Raw genomic sequence first — 26,398 nt, 5'->3', positions numbered from 1 at the left:
AAGAGACTGGTTTCACATCTGAAATTGTCAAGGTTGAATCGGCAGACCATGAAGTCTATTAAGCCATGCCCTGTGTAGGAGCTGCCAGGGCACAGCGGCAGCAGTGAAGGCTGTGGGGACTCCGTGAGGGGAGGCCGGGGCTGCCCCAGCCAGACACAGCCGGTTCCAGCCGGACACAGCCGGTTCCAGCCAGCCACAGCCGGTTCCAGCCGGACACAGCCGGTTCCAGCCAGCCACAGCCGGTTCCAGCCAGCCACAGCCGGTTCCAGCCGGACACAGCCGGTTCCAGCCAGCCACAGCCGGATCCAGCCGGATCCAGCCGCGCACTGCAGGGCAGGGCTGAGCCACGGCCAGGTGGGCACTGCATGGAAACATAGGTAAAGAAGGGTAGAACATGAAAACAGTGGTGAGGAGTGTGGGGGAAAAAAGTGTGAGATCAAGGGAGAAAAAGAGGAAAGGGAGGGCTTGTTGAAGGAGTAGAGATCCCCCTGCTGTTGCATCCCGGGTTGGTTCAGTTAGGGGTTTTAATAATGTTAGTTAGCCGGTTCTATGTACCCCCATTTTCCCCTCACAATGGTCTGCTCCAGGTTGTCTGCCATAGGAGCATTCCCATGTCAGTCTTGCAGCCATCCCCTGTTCATTCCTGAAACTTCTGTATCAGTCACCCTATCCCGGCAAGCCCATTTGTCCTGGAACCCTGTATCCACTCCTGTTATGGTCCTGTAGGCTTGACCACGCACAGGCTAGGAGATAGATGCCACTCCAGCCACCGCGGCAGCCACGTGAGAATAAACTTTCTCCAGCCACGCAGGACAAGGTATGCCTTCCTTCGTCCCTTTACCTCCTCTCAGTGCCGACTACAGAACGCGGCAAGCCCACGAGGAGTCTTGGCGCTAGAGCCTCTGAACCCATGGCAGCCCCGGTCTCGCAGACAAAGCACAGAGCCTAGCCGGGCTCCCCAGCCACCCGAGATGGGAGAGAAGAACACAATGCCGCACCCTGCAGCCTGAGGAGAGGATCACAAGGATCACAACAGAGCAGATGCCATCCGTGGACAATCCGTGGAGAACCTCTCTGCTGGAGCAAGTGGGTGTTTCCTAAAGGAACTGCAGCTTGAGGAGAGCTCATGCGGGAGCAGGCTTACCCCAAAGTACTGCAGCCTATGGGGAGAAGAGAGGAGCAGCCGAGTGGCTGCTCAGAACTGACCACACAGCTGTATCAAGCTTAGTTTCCCCAAAAACAAAATTATAAAAAAAAAAAAAAATCTTGTTACAACCCTTGACGATGAAAATCTTAAAATTAGTCATAATATTGAACTTTATGAAGAACCAATATACATTAGATATTATCTCATAGAACTGTCCCATTTATTGCATAATACTTGCCCTTTTAAAAAGATGCTTTTTCTTACACTGCTTTAAAATATCATACTGTTTCCTGGAAAGAGAAAAAGCTTTTCTTTCTCAGTGTGAGTATAGGGAATATTGTTCTTGTCATTTTATTCCTTTGGGTAGAATCCCTTCATGCTTTATATATCATGTCAAATATTAACCAGTGAAAGGACAAAAAAAAAAAAAAAAAAAAAACCAAAAAAAAACCAAAAAAACCCACACACGAAAACCTTTCTATTTATATCAAGAGCAGAGGAATTTTCGATCCAAAAAAAAGTAAGGCCTTGGAGTGGAGCCTGTGTTGGGAGTCACACAACTTCCCAAGCATCAGTTACAGACAGAAAACTTTTATTTGGTGTCAGCAATCTTGGCATTCCCACAGGACACTGCCTTTTCAATCTCTGTTCAACATTTATCCACAGTCAAAACCTTATTCTTAATAGATGTCACTGATGTCCGTTAGACATCTTCACTTGTAGTATAGTGCTTAGGTAGCTTATGCTTAAAGTTAAGTACTTAAAAGGTGAGTATAGCTCCCAAAACAAGATCCCATTTGTGTGTGCAACCTTCCAGCTGAATGGAAGAAATAATCTATTTCTCTTTAGAGCATTATTACATTCCTGCACAATGGTGGACTTGTTGTATGGTTAAATACAAAGCTAAATAGAAGAGTACAGGGACAGAACATTCATTTCCTAATGAGAAGTGAGAGGGGAAACAACTGCACACCCCAAAGTTGCCTAAGAGGGCAATATATCAGACCAGCTAGCACACTTGATTTTATTAAGCAGAACCATGCTTTTTATTCATAAAATAGCTCATGCACAAATTGATTGTGTTGATATTTACTGTGTCCAATAAATAGTGTCACTGAATGGTCTAAAGCATCTATAAGGATACATCCTTAGCCAAATCAAGGTATGGATGAAGAGTAAGTCTTACATGTGCAAGCAATTTTCTGACAATGGGAAATAACAGTAAGGTTCTGAAAACATTTGTAAAGACTCTGGGTCCACAGAACAATCCAATCTGTGAGAAAACACCCACTGACATCAATAAAAGTAGAATCCCTGAATTGACCAGACCCGCACAAGTCATAGAATGTCTGATATTACTGTGGAAAACCTGTGGGTCAAATTGTCTTTCAAAGCACTATCTGATGATAGCATGAGCCAAACCAGGTCCTTGAGCATTGGAATGATGTGCTCAAGAGTTGGCAGAAAATATTTTTTATAGGGTAGTTTTGTGAATTAAAGCTTGTTCTAATTAATAATCAAGCAGAATAGAAGGAAAATGCTGAGCTGACTCTAACATACTTATCATACAAAATACCTTTCAAGAACATGTGAAGCATTCTATTTTATAAATATTGCAAGAGTAAGGTTTTACTCCTTGAGGGAGAAGCTCTATCTTCTCCACTGCTGTTAAATTTGTGTTCTCAATTTATTCTTGATAAATACAATAGCTTCTTAACACAATTGTTTTATAGATAATTAAGGCATCAAACTAAAACCCCATCAATCTTATTTAGAACAAAATTTCCTTGAATTTGCAGTATCTGCCATGCGAAAACTGCTGAAATGCCATGTAAGAATATACTCATCATAACTTTTGCAGTGGCATAAAAGTTCTGCTTTCTTAGGGTTTTATCACCACTTAAAAATAATCTCCAAATTCATCCAAGCATCCCGCCCCATCAACAAGATGCAATTGGTACTCAGGTACTTGTCATAAGAAGGTCAGATTTTTTTCCAGTACCACTCCAGCCCAATGGTCAGCTAAGCAGAAGTTCGAGCAGAAAGAAATGAGGAATATAGGTCAAAGTTTAAAGCAGAGAATATGGATCCTTTCTTTTCACAAGTCTCAGTAGAAGTCTTGTATTTTATAGTTTGATTCTCCTGTCTATTGAATAAGATCTCTTCCTGTTAGCAATTTGAAATCGACTGGTTAACCTACAGATGCATTGCAATGGACTGCTCAGAGAAGTGGTGGAGTGACCATCCCAGAAGGGGCTCAAAAATGGACTGGATGTGGCACTTAGTGCTATGGTCTCGTTGACGAGGTCGATGTCAGAGGTTAGACTTGATAATTTTGGAGGTCTTTTCCAACCTAAATGATTCTGTGATCCTGTGACCTGAACAGTGTTTTACTGTGACAGGGACAAATCAAGCATAGCTGTGTTTTAAATGCAAAGAGAAAAGGTAATTTGGGTAGGGGCACACTGCAGCTGTTTTCCTAAAATGAAAGCAGTTACCCAGACAGAACAATATAATATAAACTCAGAGTGAATAGTTAGAGAAAAGCTTAAATGAGTCAATTTTTTTGCAACCTCCCCAAAATCTGTTTTTTTTTTTTTTTTTTTAATTTGCAGGAAAAAGATATGATTCGCTCAGAAGCTGAGACACAGATACAGATAACTAGATGGTATTTATTGCAAATCTCCTGTCATATTTATTAATGCAGTATTAATCTAATAATGAAGTTGGCAAGAATAGAAAGTTGCAGAGTAGAATAAAAAAGTAGATCTTAATACATTAAAATATGAATGTAAGAAGGAATGTTGATACAGATAAATGAGCTTATATATTTTGCTGTAAACATAAAACAGAATCTTTCTTTTTCAAAAAAATTAGCCGCTAACAAAGAGTCAGAAACAGATCTTAAATAACATAGAGACATGGAGCTCCAGAAGAATTTTACAATACTCTAATGAGATTTTTTTTTTTCTCTTAGTAGAAACTTGAAAAGTTTGTCACAGCTTTCTGCTTCAGTATGGTATTCATCTTGTCAGCCCTTCCATTTTATTTATTTTGAAAAAATAAACTTCACTTTAATACATCAATGCATAGTTTTCATTTTGCATGCTTCCTGCTTTGCAAACATTATGGTTTAAATAAACAACCAGTTCTAGATACAAGGTCAGATCCTTCAGAAGAGTGGTTTTTGTTGAAAAACCCAAGAATATTGTTACATAGGGTCAACCACAAACAGTCAACAGGCATAATTTTTTTTTCAAAATATGTAAAGTCTTGGGTTTTTTTTTTTTTTAACATGACTGAAATACCTGAACTTTAAATCTCTCTTCAGGGATAATGTAATACACAATAATCCCTAACATCTATAAAGGAGCTGTAGTCAACTCTTAAACACTACTTTAAAATTATCTCTTTTTTTTCCTTCACCATTTATCCCTCACTTTATCTTTCACTGTCCAGCTGAGAATCAGCCATTAGTGGTAAAGAATCTACACTGACTCTAGTTACCAGACTGCTTATAATAGCCTCCCAACTGGCACCTCATGGAGGACCATATGCCATTTCAAGTGAAGAGGATGGCAACATGCCCACTAACATTATTAGAACTAAAATTAATTTTAGCTGTCCAAAACTCAGAAAATCTATTGCTCCAATTGACTTATTTTTTCTTCTCAAAATCTGCTATGTCCTTCCTTCAGGCTTCTTAGAGCTAATTAGAAGGTTCCAACTCCTGTGCAGCTGCTAGGTTATTTTTGAGCTGGTGAAGGAAGAATGTTGGTCTGCACTTACAAGGAAAAAGAGTCTCATCTCAGAGGTGGATGTAGAATCTAAGAAGAGTATCTAAGAGAATCTAAGAATATTCTGACCCTCCAAGTCTGCATCAAAGAAATTGTTTTGACTTAACTGGAGTGAGCATTAATATGAATTGATACAGTGTAATTTGATTTTGATTTTTCCTGTCATATTATATTTGCCATTTACTCAGCCTTGAAATAAATGGCATTGATAATAACATGTTATTGCCTTACTGCCAATATCACACAGTTAGCATCCCAGTTTGAATCTGGGCAGGTGAAACTACTTCATATCAGAGAGAGACCAAATTTTAACCTCAAACTATTATTCAAAATTACATTACTTGCAAGTGGAGAATGACTGGAAAGATATTATCACTCTCAGCAATCCAGGACTAACTTTTCATTACATTACTAATTTCTCTTGTGCTTCTTTATTAGGCACATAAACAAGTTTCCTGAAGTTGGCATAAAAATTCAAGTTCTACCCATGACAGGTATATTAAAATGGAGGCTCCTGAGGCTTTAAGTTTTAACAAATTGTGATAATTTTCCTGCCTCAAAACTTGGTTGGACATGAGCAAGTCAAGCCAATATGGTTCCAGTGCAGCTCAGTAACTGTGCAATGTTTAATGCCAAAACCTTATGAGTCCCATTGCACAGGTATAAATGAGCAGGCAGAGCTCTTGTATTATGTGGTAACACACAGCCTTCTTCCCCCATTTAAGTTCTGGTGGTTTTTGAGATCTGTAGAGAGGATGTAATAGTTGTTTGAAAATTTTCCCTTCATTGCTGTACAAAAAAATGAAACATGAAAACAAAATTAGGTTGTGAGGTTTCTAAACAATATAATAATGTATGGGGAAATTCCTGAGACTCATCAAAACTGTTTCTGAGCAGCACACTTTTCGAACAGTTAAAGCAAGAATATCAAGCTACTTCTCACCTACCTGACAGCGTAATTTCAGACATTGAATGAACTTTGGTTCAGAGTGCCACAGCTTCAAGTAAAGAAAAACAGAAATATTTTCTAATAGTGGAAATATTCATTTGCTAAGTCACATAAATTCAAACACTAAAATGTTATATTTACAGAAATTTTCTTCAATTAATAATTCTATGTTTAAAAGCTTTCTGCATGCAACTCTTCTTGTATAACACTCAAATACTGAAATATTTTGACTTCTAACTTACAAGGCATAGAAATGTATTCATTGTAAAATTAAAACCACTAACAGTATCAAAAGAGTTAAAGTGACTGAGAAGAAATTTGAGTTTCATTAGCTGCAACTCTAACAGCTTCAAATTTTTACTTCCTCCCTATCACAAATAGGCAAAAATATCACTAGGCTGAAATATTAATATGGTACCAAGATTCCAATCAAGATCATTTGTTGGTTGGAAAAAAGTGCTCTGAAAGCATCTTGTCACTGACAGGAAGAGGTTTTTCTTAATGACTTTATAGGTCTCATAAATCTAAAATTTCAGCTTTGGGTTCTGGCGATGTGTAGGTGGCGCTGTGAGGGGGTGGCTGCCGACTTAACTCATAATGCCTATTGTTGCATTATTAGGAAGTTGCCATTAAGCAGATCTGTGTACTACCATAACTGCTTGAGCCCAAGTATAAAATTAGATATTGTCTGACTCCTACACTTGGATGCTTATGTCAAGAAGAGATCACTAAAGGCTCAAGTAAACGGAATTCAGAAAGCTTCATTTTTCCAAACAGGAGGGTTATCTACATACTGTGTCAGAAATAGGAACAGTTTAAATGGTACCTCCTTCTCCTCCTAATTACTCTGAAGAAGAATCCTTTGAAAAGATCTTTGCACACTTACACAAGCAGCAAAATATTTAAATAAGAATTTAAAAGACAGTTGTTTCCCTTTCTAAAGTATGACCAGGGATTTATAAGGTCTGCATTTCAACAAAATCTTTTTGCTGAGCAGCCCTCCTTGCCTGTACTTTGTCAAAGTGAACTACAGCTTACTAAACAGCTTTATGACTTGACAAACACAGGCATGGGAAGGTTTACAGCAGTGTAAAACCAGGCTGCAGCAGCATGAACAGGTTCTATTGCAACACCTGTAAATACAAAACTGGACACTTATCGCTCCAGAAGGATGACAATAGCACCAATGATAGCATTCTTCACTAGATTCCAGCCAATAAAGCTTGCAGGGTATTTGGATCTTCTACTTCAAACTGCTAACAATGTGTTACCTGTAGTAATAAACTTAAAGTTCAAGGCAGAGCAAGAGACACCCTTTTATCAAATTATTTTGCCTTCAATTATGATTCTGCAACTGTAGTTTGAATTCAAACCATCCCAGAAGAATTATTGCATATTTATTATTCAGAGGTTTCTATTATATCCATATTTCAGATAACAGCACTTACAACCAAAGTATTGTGGTATTAATGGGGGCAGCGATATCTGAAGTGAATAATCCTAACTCTTAAAACAAGGTTGTTAAAGTGTCTATGGATACACAAATGTGAGTAATGCATTGTGTGTTCTTTGCTAATCACTAGCTTCCGAAGCTGTCCTTTCCTTCAGATCCTGTTTTTTTACAGCCTGCCAACAATAATTCTGACACTAATATTGCCAGCTATAGTAGCAAGATACTTCGGTCCAAATAAGATGAGAAGTATCACTGAGAAAGCAAACAAGCCTATGCAACTGTTCATGAGGAGAAGCTCATGAACAGGGTTACAGGTAGCCCAGCCTACTACTAAACTATTGTGACTTGAAAATCCATCCTTTTATGCAGGTTATTTACTGAATTAGTGGCTACCAGAGGAAAACTTGCATCTTTCTAACACAGACTGAGATGAAAATCTGTTATTTTTAAATACACTACACAAAGTTGCGGTGCTAAGCGGTAGTGCTCTTTTTGTTTTACTAGCTTCCAAATAACTTGTCTGACCTTGATTTTCAAAGTAGACATAAAGAAAAGAAAGAATCTTCAGAGCAGCACTGTTAACCTCATTCTAACTAAACTATAGCTGTATAATTAAATCCTAACTAAAATCCACTGTAGAGGTTGTTTCCATTGTTTAAATAGCTGTTTTGTTTCTCATTATATATCCCAAAAAGCTGTGAGTTCTGCTGTGACAAAACAGTAATTTGTTCCAAAAGACGATTGTATTTCACAGAGTAATTTCTGTATGTGTAGGTCACATTCAAGTGAAAAGAAACGTGAACGGTAAATTGTTCTTACTAGAGTGGTCTTCAATAGGTAATAAAGGCAGCTGCAGTGTAAAAAGAGACAGCCATTGTGCTGGAATCAGGAATAGCTAAAGCCATGATGAAAAAAGGTATGTGCAGAGGAAGTTCGATCTGCAGTATAGGACATAGTGGGACTGCCAGAGTTGCCTGGCAACTGGCAGGATGAGGGGGCAGGCACCAAAACCAGCCCACATCCACAGTTGCTGTGGCACGATCTTTCCAACAAAATGCTGTTTCAGCTACTGTAGGCCATAAATACATTCTTGGCTTACTTTCCCTTTTATAAGGAAAACTATGCCATAGAATGAGAGCAAGGGTTCAGAATTACATTTTAAATATAGTTAAATGAGAGTCTGATTCCTGAGGTTAAAAATGTTGTATTTTCCCTTCTTTCATAGCAACAAAATCTAGTTTAATTTTCTCATGAAAATTCATGAAGAAATAATTTAAAGCTCATTGGATCAGGAGACAGTGTTGGAAAAATCATTTCAGTGGTACATTCCAGACAGATGTAATTTTAAACTATGCAAGTCTGAAGATTAAAACTTGAGGCATGCACAGTGTTGTGAATTCCAACTCCCTCTGACATCACTACACTATTCAGTGCAGATTCATTTCAACTACTTACCAAAAAAATCAAAGAACCTTCCTTCCCAGGAGCATCTGCACTACAGAAATCACTTAGGAATTCTGCATGTCCAGAAGCAGACTAGTGGCACTTCACTACACTCTCATTTTATTTAAATGGTAAACTGGTTCCAAAAAAAAAAAAAAAAAAAAAAAATTAATTTGATTTTATATCTGGGACCCATTATAGCTTTTCAGGATAATGAAAGTTCACTTTCTCACTTAAGTCTTCATTTTATATCTGAACAATTATGAAAGGCCTAAAAGCTGACTCAAAGTTCAAATCGTTCTTGAATGGCATGAAAGACATGCTCTTTATGTCAGTCTGTAACCAAGCTAAGGCAGTCACACAGGCCTGCCCGATCACTCTACACACAAGAGCTCCTACAAAAGCTCAAGCTGCAAAGTCACTTTTGCAGAAGTGGCAACTGAAGGCACATGCTGTGCTAGAGAGCTTATGACAGCTCAGAAGCTCATGAAGACGAATGCCAGATAATTTAGTCCACTTGCTTCTCATACTTAGGCCTTACAGTAGCACATGGAATAAATGGTACATAATTGAAAGCTACAATGATAAATAGATGAAGAAAATTAATTGTTAAGTAGCAGCCAAACCTCTTTCTGCCCACTCTCCTTCCAATTTCAACCTACCCCATCAAGAGAGATTTCCAGAAGTAACTTTATTCTGACCCTACTTATTTTGCAAAATTAATTCTTCTTCAGATTCTACCCACAAGGAAGCAACTCTCAGGCTGTAGCTTAAAATGAGCAGCACCATTGCCACTGAATGGCTTCAGGTTATTAGTCTGAATCCTAGCCTTGTTCAAGATTTTATTCAATATTGCTATTGTGTTCCAAAATTATCTTATTAAGTGTCATGTAAGACACTAATTTAAATTAAACATCACATCAAATATATTGAGGTCAGGACATGCTGATCTCTTTGATAGGTTCAGAATTTTATTTTAATCCTTTTTTTAATCTAAAATACAAATCTTTCGGTGTTACCACCAATTATATAGGAAGATACTAACTAGGATTATTGGAAGATATTACCTAAGGTTTGCTTAACATGTGCTACTAATTTTCAAACTTTTTTTTTTTTTTTTTTTTTTTACATTAACCTATCAGCAAGCTGGGGTCTACAGTGGAGGTGCTCATCTCCATTCAAGAAGCTAATCTGCAAGGTGAGGAGGCAGCAGAGTTGTGCCCTGGCTGTGATCCTCTTGGCATGTGTTTTCCAGCCCCAGTGTCCGTGGAGCTCTAGGCTCTTTTACCCTCCCAACTCTAACTCTTAGCCTAAATGCATCTTGTTGCTGGGGCTGAGGTTCCTGCCACCATGGGTGGTCCAGCTTAGAAAGATGTAGGAGCAGCTAAATTGGGACCCTGCTGGGATCACGTTGGGATGTCTCTTCCAGCCACAGTGTTCCTGGAGCTGTAAGCTCTGTTATTCTCTCAACCCTAACCTTAACTTTAACCCTAGCCCTAATGGCAGCTTGGCACTGTGGCAGAGGTCCTCATTGTCTCAGAGGCCAGAGATTTAAGAGATTTTTCATACTAACCCGTAAGCAGGCTTGAGTCTACAGCAGAGGTGCCCATCCCCAAGCATGAAACTAATCTGCAAAGTGAGGAGGCAGCAGCCTTGTGGCCTTGCCATGATCCTCTTGGTATGTGTTTTACACCTTTTACTCTCTACAACCTAACCCTAACCCTCATGGCAGCTTGGAGCTCTGGCAAAGATCCTCATTGCTATAGGTGGCAGAGATTAAAATGTGTGGAGCCAGCAATGTTGGCACTCTGACATGATACCCTTGCAATGCCTTTCTGAGTCTCGGTCCCTGGAGCTGTAGGCTCAGCAGCTCTCTCAACCTGAACTCTAACCCTCATGTCACTGCTGCTGAGATCCCCATCACCAGGGCTGGCCCACATTCCAGAAGTGTACAGTGAGCAATCTAAGTACCCTGCTATGATGAAATTTCTTCATATCATAAAAGGAAATTCAAGAAGCTTAGTCAATATTTTTGTTGTTTTAAAATATTTCAGCATTTTAAATACTAACACTTAGCATCTGAGTAATACTTTACATTTTCCAGGTGTCCAGCTTATCTGTACTACATTTTTGAAAATCTTGTAGCTTTAATGCCTAAATTTGATTTTGAGGTTTTTAAAGGCTAGACCTTATCAAATTCCCATCTTTATTTCAGAGGAAGGACTATATGTCTAACACCAAAAATGTCTTTTTGATTTTCTGCTTCATAACAGGAAAATGCTGGGTCTCCCTATTAAAATATGTTACTTAGTTGTTTAACATACAATAATAATATGCTACCCTCTCCAATTTCCTTTTTAGTATAATCAAATAATTGAAAGAATAATGAACCTGAAACAGACACATGTAGAAAGTCAGAGTAAATTGACTGCTTGCAGGCCTTTTGTTAACTCAGAGCAGTGGATGGTATTTATTCTGGGTGTATGTTAGTGTATTTGACAACTGCATGTAGAAGGTGAGGTTAGCTCACAAAAGTTTGGTTGAAAGACTACATGTTACTGTTAAAATACTATTAAATGATACATACCCATATTTCTATTATTCAGGGAAAAATACTTACATTATTACTGTAGCTTATATATTTCAATTTTTTCTTTTTTTTAAATAATAGAGTTGTTAGTTATAACTGTGAAATAATTATGCAGTGCATAACTGAAATTTCAGATTAGGAACTAAAAGTTACTTCTGTCCTAATGACATGAAACAATTTACCCAGTCAATAAAAGTAGCATCAAATATTGATATAATATACTTGAATTTACATTTGCAAAGTATATTTGAGCACGAGGAAGTTCTCCTGAAATAGGCCTCCAAATAGAAAAGTTAACAAATATATTACTAAAATAACTTTCTATATTTATTTAGTAATATAATTTTTGGCATATCAAACGGGTGGTTAAGGAACAAAGAAGATGGGCTTACCCTTAGATAGCTTTTCTTATCAGGATGTGAGTGAGAATTGGCATCAGTAACATAAATATAGTGCACAAATACTGCCAAACAAGTTATCACTTTTCAATTTATATAAATTTTGTTTTCAAATCAAGAAATGAAGGCATGTATTTATTGCTTTTCTTTGCAAAATGCGGCTTGCTTTCTTCACATCTCACAGTAATATTAGGGCTTCACAAAAAAACAAAACAAAACAAAACAAAACAAAACAAAACAACCTAGCAGATGCCAATACGAAGAACGATGATTCTGGGTACCACTCTTGATACCATTTTTTATTTTATGTATAATTGTATCTATCACTTACATGGATGTATTATCAAGCAATTAGACAAAATGTGTGTTTGACAGAAAACATTCCTCTGTTTTTGAGCCAAGACATATGTAAGAAGAAATGGAATTACAGTGTCTCTGGCCCTAGAATTATGATTCTGTCTGCATTCACAATCACATATAATTATTTTCCATGTAGATGTTCAAAACTAATTGTATCCTTCAAGATAAATTGAAGGCTTAATATATAAATCTAAGCTACAGCATTTACATTTCTCTCACACAAAGCTATAAAAGGTCTGTTACATTTGGGGCAAAGAACTGTCAAGGTTTCATGTAGTTTCCTGTTTCATATTTATATTTAAAAATACCACATAAAGAACACATCACAGAATCACCTTCTCTGCTTATATTTCTCTGCCTCTGCATTTCTGTTTTATGTATTTTTTTTCCTGAGGTTTACAGATATATACAGTTAAAAAAAAAAAAAAAAAAAAAAAAAAAAAAAAAAAAAAAACCCAACAAACAAACAAAAAAAAACCAAAAAACCACTGGTCATTTTGCAGTTAACAGGTGTTTATAAGAAGTCAGGGTGAGTTCAAGAGTAAAGTCTTTTATGTATTTAAGTCACCTTTTTCCAAGCAAAGATCTGCTTTAGAAGTACTCCTTTTAATTGATAGCACAATAGAACTGCAGAGACGAAGGCACCAAAGCACCTTAATATTATAAAACATAAGTAATGACATGAGTTTTACAAAGAAATGTAGCAGAAAAAGAGGTCTATGCCCCTACCTTTGCTTTTAGCAGAACCTGTTACACAAAATCTAAGACTATCAATGACAGAAAAGGCTCCTGAGAACTACAGAGTATTTGCTGAGCAGCTTAGAAGAACAATTTGTTCTATTTTAGTGCTGTACCAATGGCAGTGTGCTTCAAAGTTCTGCATGTCTCTTAGGAGGTGCAGAACTAAATGCTTTAAGCATTTTTGTCAACCTGTACACCTGAGGCACTTGTTATGTTCCAAGAAGTGTGGAGCATCTCTTAAGAACAGAATCAAGGATTTTACACAATCATTCACTTACAGCAGTCAAAGTACACTAAAGTACCAGGTAGGTAAAAAGTACTAGGCAGATAAAAAATTATTTTACTTAGATCCTTTTGCTGCTTAGATATCTTAGCCTGGGTAAATTTATGATCAGAACCAAGGGTTAATAATTTTAATTTAGCATTCAAAAATATAATAAAACAGACACCCCAAAGAAAACATGGTATGTGTAATACAGATATAACGGGATGTGTGCAGAAATCCCTAGCTAGCCTCGAACACTAGAAAGGGAACTGGAAGCAATGCAGAAGTGTTGGTATTGTAGCTAAGTTCATCACCTCTCCTAATAAGCTTTGGTAAAATACCAGGCTTTCTAGCTCACAGGACTGGGAGTTTTCAAAGACCTAGAGTGGGTTCCCCTTTGGCATCTCTTTATGATACTGTATTTCAGCTGATCCTTGTGTCACTTTGTTTCTACTAGGCTTGGAGGGTGTATGCATAGTCTCTGTTATTTACATTATTCAGAGAGAGAGTGACATACTAAAACTGTAGAAGAAATATAAAAGAACATTTTATACATTGTATAAAATAACATTGTATACAGTTTTGCAGTATCAGGGTATATTTTATTCTGGTTTTTAATTTCTGTTCATATATTTAAGGGTCAGAGGCTTGAAGTCCCTTTACAATTTAGACTCTATCAGCTTTTTAAGAATGCAGCCTAATAAGACTTATTGGTGAAATTTAGGCTTATACACAACTGGAAATGGATGTTTGCTTTTCTCAATCACTTGTCAATTAATGCAGAAAAAAAATACATCAGTGGCAAAACTATTTCATGAGTTTCTGTAATTTATTTGGCTTCTCTTCATTAAATTTGGAGTTGTCAGATGTAAACTAGTCCATTCTTGATGATAAATAGAATTTATGATATGGGAATTCAGTTAATAATTAATGCACATGAAATAAAAAAAATTATTTCAAAAAATTCTGACTTAAACCCATGAACAGCTAAAGCTGTGATTTGATGAGTAGCTTCAGCTTTGATCCTAGTGCTTGATAAATCTGAATGTGGATATTCTCAGTTCAGTCACAGAGAAAAAGAGAAAGATTACTGCCAGGCTAAGTCTGGGAAAAAGTCCGAGAGGAATGTAAACAATCTATTATCTTGTTTTCTGTTAATATTTTTTACAGATATGTTCTACCACACTGACCTAAGTCCAATCAGGTGAAATGTTTTTACTCTAAGACCAATGGAATTAATGTTCATGATGTTCTCTATAAAAGAGAGATGTACTTTTGAATAAACTCTCATTTGCCTTCTGAAATCATACGAGTCATTTCGCCCGTCCCTGGCTCAACATCTGAATGTCAATTTTTGGAGAAGAAATTACTGCATTATCAATACAAGCAATTATATATTACAATACTTTGTTCTCCTAAGCAGGATATAACTCCATTTAGGGTCTCTTTTATAAGTAAAATGAGCACTGAAAACATCCTTGCTGGTGAAATTTTTATCTGTGATCAACATATAATTTCTTTAATTGTAAAAAAATATTGCTATACTTTTGCCAAAACATAAGAAGGTGCTCAAACAATGCCACAAATACATATCTTGAAATACTGTATTTTTTTTTTTTTTTAACAAAGCAGGCTGATGATCTTGGAACTGTTCCAGTGCACAATCATAGTGAAACTTGAATCTTGCACAGTATCGCATGATATGTGCAGTATACTCAGCAAATCATTGTCCGCTTGAAATTTTTCCAATTTATTGGAATACCTGTACAGTGTGGGTTTTCTCAGCATCTCCATCAGGCATCGTGGCTTATATTTCTTTAAATTGGATACTTATTCTGCCAATGAAACATTCTCTCAGCATTATCTTCTGCCTTCTCCTGCACAGTTTCTGTATATAGCCATTTCCCGCAGAACACAATTTCTTCTTTCCTTGCCTCAAGCAAACCTTAGTGGTTTGGAGATCTGTCTCATGCATCTCAATACTCCTTATTTATTTCAAATATTAGCTCAGCTGATTTATTTTTTCTTATTTAAGCAAATTACAAAGGATCAATCTTGAAAGAAAAGTTTTAGTCACATTGAAATAGGCTATACCTGAAAACCCCTTAACAAATAAATATACGACATATGTTACTGAAGTTTAGCACTTCCATATATTTTGTCTATAGCCAGACTACAAATATTAAATAAAGTGTATTTGCATCTATATAATTGGCAGAGAAGAATGTTTTATCTCCCTTATAAAAATGGCCACTCATATGGGTGAGATGCAGAGCTAGGATGCTCCTGGTATGTATCGACCTCACAGAGTGTCACCTCTTTACATTGGCAAATTTGAGCTACTTAGGCATAGCTAAAATATATTTTGTGTACATATTAATTCCTTCTGCTTCTGAAAGAAACATTTATGACTATGCACCAGGAAATTGTTCTTCTGTAATTTCTGAATGTAAAATTACTTTAGCAAATTTACATTTTGTTAATTGATAACATATGTTGCAATTTCATCTTCATAACTATTAAACAGTTTGACAAAAAGCATTTTGCCTCTGTAACCACAGCCTCCCAGCAACGGTTTTCATATATCTTGAAAACACCTCCATTGTCTCTAAAAATGTATTTTCTATCAGTCCTGTTACCTTCTACAGGCTGTTTACCTCTGAGTTTTGTTTCCTAAGGCAGCACCTCTAGAACAAAGAGTCTGTTTCAGGACTGTGAAAGGGTTTCAGTGTTAGCATTATTGATATCTTATGTGCTATGAATATTGTTGCCTCTGGCTCCATATACATGTTACCTCTGAACTGCCAGGTCCATTCATGATGGCATGTACTTTAGCTCAGTCTGGGCTAAGTGTTGTATTGTGCTTTTATATCTCTGTAACAGTTCTGTAATGGTTTGCCCCTTCACCTCCCATTTTCTTGCGGTGGTTCCACCCCGAGCTTTCCTGCCTTTCCCTCAATGCCAATCTCCCTGAAAATGCTCAGTCATTCCCCTGTCCCCTCCCTGGTACCCTGTCCATCACTTGGCTCCCCATCCCGCTCTCCCAAAATCTTCCACCTGGGCATTGAGTGAGTGGATGAGGGCCAGGGGTCCCTCCCTTGAACTTCCCCCATTGGTTTGTGTGTCTGTCTGTCCCTCCGCCTTCCACTCCCCCAATTCCCCCATTGGGTGGTGGGCGTCCCTTCCCTCTGGTTACTGCCCTGGTACTTCAGACAATTGCGAGAGCCTCGAGGGCACTTTTGGCCACCGGGACAATGGCATTCAGAGCTTCCCAAAGCTTGCATTAAACCTGAGACTTTTTCCCCAGCCTTGAGTCGACTCCCTCATTACCTCCTCAGACGCCGCCTCTCCTCCATACAAGGCAGACAGCGCAGCGCTCTGTCTTAGCCGCTCCCCGACTCTCCTCGAGAAACAGGGGAGTGTCCCCCGCAGCTGACCGTGCCTCAGCCGGGCAGGCAAAGCCAGGGAGCTTCAGGCAGGCATGGCAGCAAAGAAGACAACTGAATACATTTTATTGGCATATAGGGTTGCAAAAAGCAGTGAAATTTTGATACTATATAGAAATATTTATTTCTAAGCCTTTTCATATTGCACTCATAAAAACAAGGGAACTGTCAAGTCTAATACATAGCTGTCCTGAGACAGAAGTTTTTTGCAGTAATTTCAAGAAGTTGTAAATATCATCCAAAAGTTGTCATGTATATCATCCCTGGTCAAAGTCCTCATTGACTGAAGAGGCCTCTGCATGGACTGAAAGCCACCATCATTTTCATGGCAAAAAATCTCAGAGATGTTTGGGAAACAAATGCATGCAATAAATGTACTCCCACACTTTCATGGATATGAAAGATGAAAAGCATCTTAATGCTGTGGGAGAATGGGAAAGCTTCTAATACTGTGACAGAGTACTTTCCCACCAATACCCAATCTTCAGCCCATAGTGCTAGTGACATGTACAATGGATAACAAAACAAAACAAGGGACCCACTCCTGTAGACAGGAAGTGCTGCAAGTGCTTGCAAGCTCTTACATTTGGCAAAACAGGTCTACATGGAAGCATAAAGTGTGAGAAAAGTAACATACTGGAGGAAGAAATAAGAAAAGCTCCACTGTACTCAATATTTCACCTATATGCCTAGGCAGGTTCCTTCTAACTTGCAATAGTAGAGTTTAGCGCAATATACTTTTATAGCTAGGGAGAAGACTTTAAATCTTTCACAGCTAGATATTTTCATCATATCAGCCAGCTAACATTTTTAGACAGCCGAGAGCTAGAAAAGTGAGATTCCTGCTTTTCCATTATGGTTTGTTCACTTTGTTACACAAGAATGCTTATTCAGAACTGTTGTCTTATTCAGAACTGTGCACTGATACTCTGTTACTTGTCTCTATGTACTGTGGAGTCTCCAGAGTTATAAAAAAATAACTGGTCTTTTTCTGACTTACTTTGCTAAATATTACACTTTTATATCAGGTAACATCATCAGCATTTGTGTACTTCAGTTTGTATCTACATTGAAGGTAGCACATTACCTTTGTTGTGAAGTGAGAACTGGTCTATCCAGGAACTTACTGGCTATTAAAAAAAAAAAAAATCACACAACTTCATACTTAATATGGTGTGTTCCTATGGAAAACCTATTTCTACAAGATTTTCTGGTTTTGAAGGCACCTGACCCATCAGAGAAACATGGCAGATAACCCTGCATCTGATAGCCTTTTTTAAAAAGTGAAAATAAAGCTCAAAAGACATGACTGGAATAGAAAAATCAGAAATATTAGGTAACTGCATCATGGTGCATCTGGCCAAGTATGCAACAAATCTGAAACACCATGAATGGGATACAGCACAAGTGACAAGTGAGAGAGCATAACTGAAACTTCATGAAGCATGATGGTCATCCACAATTGCTTGTATGTGCACAAGTGGTCTAACTCCAAGGCTTTCTGCAGCTAACCAACTCAAGGATGTTTTAAGGAAAAATGTAAGAAAGAAGTGTAATAGTTACAGTTTTCACTTAAACCAGAAGCATTTCCATGCAAAAACCAGACTTCCTGTTCCTTATTATACAAAAGGATTTTTCCCTGCCTTTCATGAAGGAACAGGTAAGTAACAGAGTTTAATGATGCCATTTTATCACAACTGAGAACTTCAGCTATTCTGGAGTGAGCACAAGCTAAAATGAACTATGCATACTTTACAAGAATTTCCAAGTCATATGCGTTTGGAACTGAACCCATGATAGCCCCAGAAATTTAATTAAAAGCATCTACTTTTGACATTCTAAAATGTAAAAATTCGATAAAGGATGGTTTACTCTAGAGCCAAAAAACTTCAACTCAATGTAAGAGCAAGTATGACAGGGAAGCCTACTGTCCTGGGTTTCTGCCAGATGCCTGCATGCTGTTCCAAAATCTAAGTGCCTGCAAAAATTAATGGAATGTTAAAATAGAGAGAAGGAGTAAAATTAATGGGTTAGATTTACAGAAGGTTTGATAATCTCTATCTATTCCCTTGACATGGATGAGTTAAACACCATTGGGAGGAGTCATTGGGCAACTGATTTACAAAACTGTATGTGCACAGGAAAAGAGTCCAAAGCAAGTAGAGAAGAAAAAGAGGACAATTAATCATTTATTAAGCACACAATCAAAAGTCTAACCACACAAAGGACCTGTAGACAAACACTGTGATTATAAAAAACTAAACATAAGAGAGAACATCCCAGCTCTGCTATGTGAAAGAAGGCTCTCTATTCAGTAATGTAAACCAGGAGCATTTAGAGACATTTGAGTTGTACTACCATATCCAAATCATTTAGCAGATATGACAGCAGAAGAGGAGGAAACTTGCGTCTTTCTTAAATAGAATGTAGATTCCAGGTGGAATACCCTAGGATATTCAAAGGATCAAGAGACGTCTGCGTTTACAAAACTGAATCAGAGCTGGAATGTTTCCATTGGCTTCAGTGAAGCCAGGATTTAATGCCAGCAATGATGAGAGACCTGGCCAGCAAGCCAGGTTTTACTTAGGTATCCCAGTGACTAAAAATTAATAAGGGGATCAACTGAATTTATCTCAACCCTCTCTCTTTCTGTAGCAACAGGAAAACCATTGGTGCTCCCATGGTTAACACCAAACCAGGCACTAAAACCAGTGAGAAACACTGGAAGACCCTTTATCTATTCAGCACTTTGCTTGTTCAGCTACCTTAGAGGACAGATAATTAATTCAGAAATGATAGCCCTTTTGTAAATGGTAGGAAGGAATAGAGGGAAAATGATAGTATTATTTGCCTTTTGTGAAGTGCAAATCTTTTTTCCACAGCTCTCAAAGACCTTTATTTTAGGCAACCTACTTTTTGGAGTAGAAGATCTCCAATGCCATTGACAAGTGTCTCAAGATATTATCTGAAAAATAACATGCCTGGAGTAAAAGCCCTTTCCAGACAGGAAAGTAAGAGCATGGGACCAAAAATCAGACACAAGCAACAAGGTTGGCTGCAGAATTCCAGATCATTTGTTTCTTCATGACTCTCTGGCCTCTACAGTGAAGTGCTACAGTTATGGCATATCTTTTTGGCAGGAGACAGGCTCTTACCTTGCAGTTCTTTTGTGGTGCTTCTGTGCATGCACAGATGTCCACTCTATGCAATTAAGTGGAGCATCACACTTAACAAATTACCTGTTTCTGGGAAGATGGCAGTCAGAGTGTTGTCTGGGCCAGACATCTAGGCTACATCTATATTGTTCTAATTAAATGTGCCTAGAAACATTCCTGAGCACTGAGACCGACTGATACGGAGCAAATGGATCTGTGCTATGGAAGTCTCAGCCTTCAAAGTACAGTGAATGTAACCTGCCTGCCTGCTGGATACATTCTGGCTTCCAAAGCTCCAGGGAATTTTTTGGAAAAGAACTGGTTAAATAAAAGTCAAAAGCTTACCATGGGCAATTGTAAAAAGCACAGACTTCTGAAAGCCAGGGGCTAAGGCTCCAGGTTGGTAAAATTGTAGCATAAAAATCCACTCAAACCACAATTTTGGTGAATGTAACTGAACTGGGCCAGAGACTTTCTGATGAGTTTTCATGTCTGTGTCAGTAATCTCACCTAACCAGCAACAAGGCCATACAGTGAGAAAAATGCAGCATGAAATTGTGAATAGGACAGTGAGGCATATAAAGGAAAATCACCTACACAGTCTCTGTGTGCCTATTTGCCTCACTATGGGATTTATACCATGAGCATAACCCAGACAAACAGTATTATTCCACATCCAGTTTCATGCAAGAATTGAGATTTTTGACTGCATCTCCGTGTTCACAAAAATGTATGCTGGTGTAATAATATTTGCTCAACTCCTTATAAACAGCATTTTCTGTGCAAATATTACAGATGCTGGTCTGACAACTTCTACAGACCCACTTTTGGTCAGCTGTAACTGAGCACCTAGGTTTGGCTGAAAGGTCAGGTTGCTTGATGATGCATGTCCTCAGCCAACTGGCAGGAGCATCTTTTGTTCCTCACAGAACAAACACAATTATTTCTACAAAGCACTCAGTATTTATCAAGTTTTTACTGTATAAGTGCAAACCATTTTTCCAAACATGAGTCACTCAGAAAGAAGTCAAATGAGTAGCTTGGCTGAATAATCAGAAAGCTAAGTGACACAAATTCAGTAAGCCTTAAAGAAAAGTAGCTTTAAAATTATGAGCATGGCAGTGTTTATTAAATCTCCTGAGAAGCAAGTTAAACATACTTAAGGAAATGGAAAAGCTATCTATGTGTTGCAGAGGTAGGAGATTTCCAATGGCTGCATCTATTTTCTTTTTTCTGTGTGGCCAGATGAGCATGCTCACCTTGAGACTGGTTTGCCATGTCCAGCCATAACCTCACTAACTTTCAATCCCCTGACTTTTTTTTCAGAATGCAAAAGCAGTTTTAACACAGTAGAAATAATTATTTAGGATCATATAGAACAGGAGAAGATTCCATAGTCCCATAGCCACAAATGATTTCTTGGGAAAAGAAATGCAATGGTGACATTACTTATTAAAAATAAATTAAAAACCCAAAAATCATCCATAATTTGGGAAAGTTTCTGCACATTTAGCCTCCAGTTCATTGGATAGGAGAAGATTGTGTGATAATGAAGCTTTCTCAATTTGTTCCAAGATGATTTTATGCTTTAAACATGACAGATGTATTGGGATGTAGGGACATTGATTAAATATAAGAAAATTAGAATAAATAATCCCTGACCAATACCCTTTTGGTATTGACAGCAAAAGAGAGTTCCTAGACCATCTCCCAGTCAGCTGCTGCCATATATCCCTCTTTCATGAATTCTTTTCCTTAGTGGAATCTTACATGGTAACATTCATTATGTCCCTCCCCAAACTCTGTTTTGAGGGATTGTAAAATAACTGGGAAAAAAAAATCTTAGAGTTATCTCAGTGCTATCAACAGACACTGTATAGAAATCTTTCATTATAAATGAATACTATTCAAAACAATGAGAAGGTTGATATTGTAAACACACTTTTGTACTAATTCCACACCATGTAATTATCTCTCCAAATGTAGCCACTAAAATCAGGAATTAAAAACTGGCATTATAAATTGAGTATCTGTTTTGGGAGATGGAAAGAATCCCTTGTAAACAAAGATCAACAATGCATTCCAGGAAATACTCTGTCTTGTCACAGAATAGCTTTTTTTTTTTTTTTTTTTTGGCTATGATCTTCTTCCAGCCCTATGTTCCTATGTTTATGATACACTTATAAGAAGTCAACAAACTTATCTCGTCCAGGAAACATTTTGTCTATTCCCTGACAAAGCTCAAGTTAACAACAATAAAAGCACTAACATAAAAAGATGGTAAAAAAAAAAATATATATATATATATATATATATTTAGGGGGAAAAAAGCCAACATTTTAAAATTAGATTTTAAATTCCATTTAAATTTTAGGAAGTTGATGAAGTAACTAAAGAAGCAGGAAGAATAGAATGCAGGGGATATATTTTATTGACTGTTGTTTAGCAAGCAATCACATATTTGTAAACTGAGTTACACATGTGCAGGTATCTGCACAAAGTTGATAACCTGGGGTAGTTAGAACTGAAGAATATTCCAAACATTTAAACACATGCTGAGTCACTTTTTAATGCTTGTTCATTAGCTTGGCAACACCAGCAAGAGTATAAATACTGTTTATATTTCAGGAGCTATATCATTTTTTGCCTTAATTTCCTTAGTTTGACATTAATGCAGCATCTATTCTCAATTCTCTCTCTGACTCCTAGTTCAAATTGCCTGACCCTTTCTGCTCTTGCAGAGCTGAACATGCCAGAGGAGTTTATAGAGAGAAGCCAGATAATTCTCCTATTCCTTGTTCACTAAAAAAAGACCTAAGCTGTCAATAAGTGGATGGTAAGATATAAGTCGGTAGTAGCTCATCCTTTCTGAACAAGGAAAGGTGTAAGTCCATTCTAAAACCCCAGAACTCAGACTGCCTTTCCTAATGTTCAGGCTGGTTGCCAAAGATTTGCAGTGCCATCTATTGTATGAAGAAGTTCTGTAGACTGTTCTCCAAAGTTTGCAGGAAGTTCTAGGGAAGGCTTCTAGGACAGTCTAGGAAAGTCTCTAAAGACACAACACATACCAAAATTATAAGTAAAGGACTATTTAAAGAAGCTTAGAGAGTGCTTTAAATTTACTTTTTTGAAAATGCTAAGTGTATACATATCTAAACAAATCACAGCAAACTGTTTTTGCATTAGTCTTCCTTTCAATAAATGTTTTGAGAATAATCTGGATGATTTCTTTAACTAAAATTAACATGTGTTCATCTCATTATTATTTTTTATGTCCAACAGTTTTCTTCAATTTGAAAAATATAAAAAATTTTTAAGATGTTAATAGCTGTTAATGGCTATTAAAACAAGTTAGCCTAAGCAATCACATAATTTTATAAAAATTACTTCCTTTATATCCATTTCCATAGGAAGCACTGTTTTTTTACAAAGATTGTTTCCTTAATTCACTTACATTTTCAAGCTTATTGTACCTAAGCCAGATGACAAAGAGAAAAATAAGTTTTATCAGCATTTTGCTATTGCTTATCTCCTCTGCTTAGGCCACTGAAATGTCTTATTACAATCTGCTTTGTCAGCTTCTGGTTTACAGAATTTTGACTTAATAGTGAAAACATGAAACACATCAGTTGTCACAAGTCTCAAAAGACAAGATAAGACCTAGGAATTATAACAGTCACTCTATTTCTATTTAATTATGGAAATATAGTAATAACAAAACAGAAGAGTAAGAGAATCTTCTCTGTAGAACAATTTTTCAGGCAGTTTAAGCAAACCCAAAGTCTTCAAAAAATTATTTAAAAACCTCTTGCAAAAAAGTTACCGCAATTACATTTACCATGCAAATACTATTCTCTGTTCCTAAGTTTTTGTTTTCAGTTACCCCCAAAAAAATCCTTACCCCCAACAGTTCAAGGAGGCATGGTGAAAAAGCAAAGGCACTGTCTCTGGCCATACATAGGTAACATTCACATACAATGTTAATACACAACATTATGAAACATTGAGATTACAGAAAGACATTTCTGAAACTTTATATTTGTCTGACTTTCAAAACATTGTTTTTCAATTGTAAGGTAAAATGTGACCTTTCAGTCAAAATAATTCATTTTTGCTTTCATACTTACTAAACAAATACCATGAAGGTTTAAATATTGTTTCATTACAATTGAATAGCAGTATTCTAATATAAAACTAGAAAATAGGAGAACAGAATCAGAGGTATATAGAATATTGCAATGAAACATCATATCATGAATAGCTGAAATGGAAACGCTGGGATTCTCCCATTCTCTTCAAGAGCCAGAGGAACTATACCGTACTTCTTGGCTATGCCAATCACGTGGAGCAGAGGAAGATGAAATTCCTTTAGAAGATAACTAACAAAATTGGAGCAGAGAAGGTTGTCTGGACAAGAACAGACATTACATAAAGGATAACTGTGGAGATGACTGCAGTGGCCACTCACTCTTACCATACCACAGAAAAGGAAATGTAAATACAGATAGAACACACAGTTCAGTACTTCAGTGTCCTGATTTTGGCTGGCATAGAGTTCATTTTCTTCTCTATTTTGGATTTAAGATGACAACAATGTTGATAACACATTGATGTTTTACTTCCTTTTAATAGTGCATACACAAAGTCAAGGACTTTTCAGTGTCTCATGTTCTGCCAGGGAGGAGCTGCACAAAAACTGTGAGGGAGTACAGCTGTGACATCTGACCCAAATTGGCCAAAGGGATATTCCACACCAGAGAACATCATGCTCAATATATGAATGAGGAGGAGTTACCTGAAAGGGAGGGACAATTGTAGCTTGGGGCTAGCTGAGCATCAATCAGTGGGTGGTGAGCACTTGTTTTGTGCATCTCTAGTTTTTCTTGGGTTTTCTCTAACTCTTTCTCTCTCTCTCTCTCTTAATTACAATTATTAGTAGTAGTAGTAATAGTGTTATTGTTTCTGTTATTATTATCTTTCACTTATCTCATTAAACTGCTGTTATCTCACCCCATGATTTCTAGTTTCTTTTCTTTCCTTTTCTTTCCTGTTTCTCCCCTCTATCCCATTGGTAGAGGGCACAGAAGGTTGAGATAACCATGACATTCATAAATAAGATGGTCCTAAAATCTGTCAGTTTGCTGATTCAGATTCAATAAAATGGACAGTTCATATTCTCAATCTCAACAAATACTGGAAGTAAGTTGAATAAGGTACATGTAGCAGTCCTTCCTGCCCCCCAGCAGATCAATACTCCCACCCAACTTGATGTCATCAGCAAACAGACTGAGGGTGCACTCAATCCCCTTGGTCAGATAATTGTTAAAGGTGTTAAACAGCACTGGAACAGGACCTTCTTCACTGTGATGGTGGTGAGGCACTTTAAGCTTTTGAAAACATGAGATAAAAATCTGTGTGCAAACACCCTTTAGGATGAATTTGTTCCTACCCACCAAGTACATTTTTAACAAGAAAGGGCAGGTGGCATGGTGACATTTTTAATGCACTTCTTATTAAAAATGGTTTTGTCAATATTACAATATAAATTACATTTAAACATGTACTTAGTGTATTTTCTTATATTTTAACATAGTATCTGATTTGGCTACTCCCAAGCCAGGTGTTAGCAACATCATAAAACCCAACACAAAAATGTTTACCTGCCCACATAATTCAAAAGAATTACTTAGATAGATTTTTGTTTTTCTCAAACTTAAGAACTCACAATTATGCAAATAAAATAAAATAAAATAAAATAAAATAAAATAAAATAAAATAAAATAATACAGTTAAGCAACAAGTTAAATGCGCATCTTGAATTCCCATTTGAAAGTTCACTCATAAATTGAATGTTTACGTATGGATTTCTCCAGTCCTATTATGACTACATTTTGCATTTTAAAAAGAAGAAATTAATTTTATATCTCAAACCCACTTTTTTTTCCCTCTGTCAATAGTCATTTATTACCTAGATATTTTATCAAAATCATAACAAGCCTCTTTAAACATTTTTAAACCATTCATAGACATAGTCTCAAACTGTTACTTATATTCAAAAAATTATAAAAAAGGCCTCCAAGTTATAAATTGCTCTCAAATTTCATTGTCCCAGGACGAGAATTACCAATGAAATTACTTTAGCAGTAGGATAAAATACCTATTGACTGTGACAACAATGGAATCCATCTGCTCATGGACACAGAGTGCAGCAGACTTTATTACTATGAACTCAGTCTAGTGAAATGAAATGGTTCATGTATACAGAAGCTAATCTTTATGATGCTTCTAGCCATACTAAAGAAAGCATCACTCCTAAGCAAGAAGAAAAGAGAATTTGCAAAAGTGAGTGGTACAGCTGTTCCTATTTTTTGAAGACTAAAAAAAGGCTGAAATTTCTCTAGACTTAAAAATTAAAACAGAATAAGCAAGAACAGAATAACATAAAATAAAATAAAATAAAATAAAATAAAATAAAATAAAATAAAATAAAATCATGAGAAAAGCCTATTTTAAAAAGAAAGGCTACAGTTGTGTTGCTCTTGGCAAAGGGGAAAAATGCATTTGATTTTTTTATTTCATCAGCTATATTTTATTTAGAACTGCAAAACAAGAACATACTTTAATGCTCCTTTTTATTATCCTGCCAAACATAGA

At 36.9% G+C, this 26,398-nt stretch overlaps 1 protein-coding gene and 1 long non-coding RNA gene across 2 annotated transcripts in view; both read right to left on the bottom strand.

Annotated features, from left to right (window-relative positions):
* The window catches only part of CSMD1 (CUB and Sushi multiple domains 1), a 1,092,714-nt gene that overhangs the window by 948,136 nt on the left and 118,180 nt on the right, over nt 1-26,398 (bottom strand). The gene's annotated exons all lie outside the window — the stretch shown is intronic.
* Nucleotides 5,424-6,399, bottom strand: LOC128786393 (uncharacterized). Its single transcript, XR_008430272.1, has 3 exons — nt 6,312-6,399; nt 5,892-5,942; nt 5,424-5,733 (listed from the first exon to the last, which is right to left on the bottom strand). It is a non-coding gene; the product is annotated as an uncharacterized LOC128786393 (long non-coding RNA).

This window comes from Vidua chalybeata, chromosome 3, assembly GCF_026979565.1.
Source record: "Vidua chalybeata isolate OUT-0048 chromosome 3, bVidCha1 merged haplotype, whole genome shotgun sequence".
NCBI lineage: Eukaryota > Metazoa > Chordata > Aves > Passeriformes > Viduidae > Vidua > Vidua chalybeata.
Note: the sequence above shows the minus strand (reverse complement) of the source record. Positions and strands in the feature narration are given on the sequence as shown.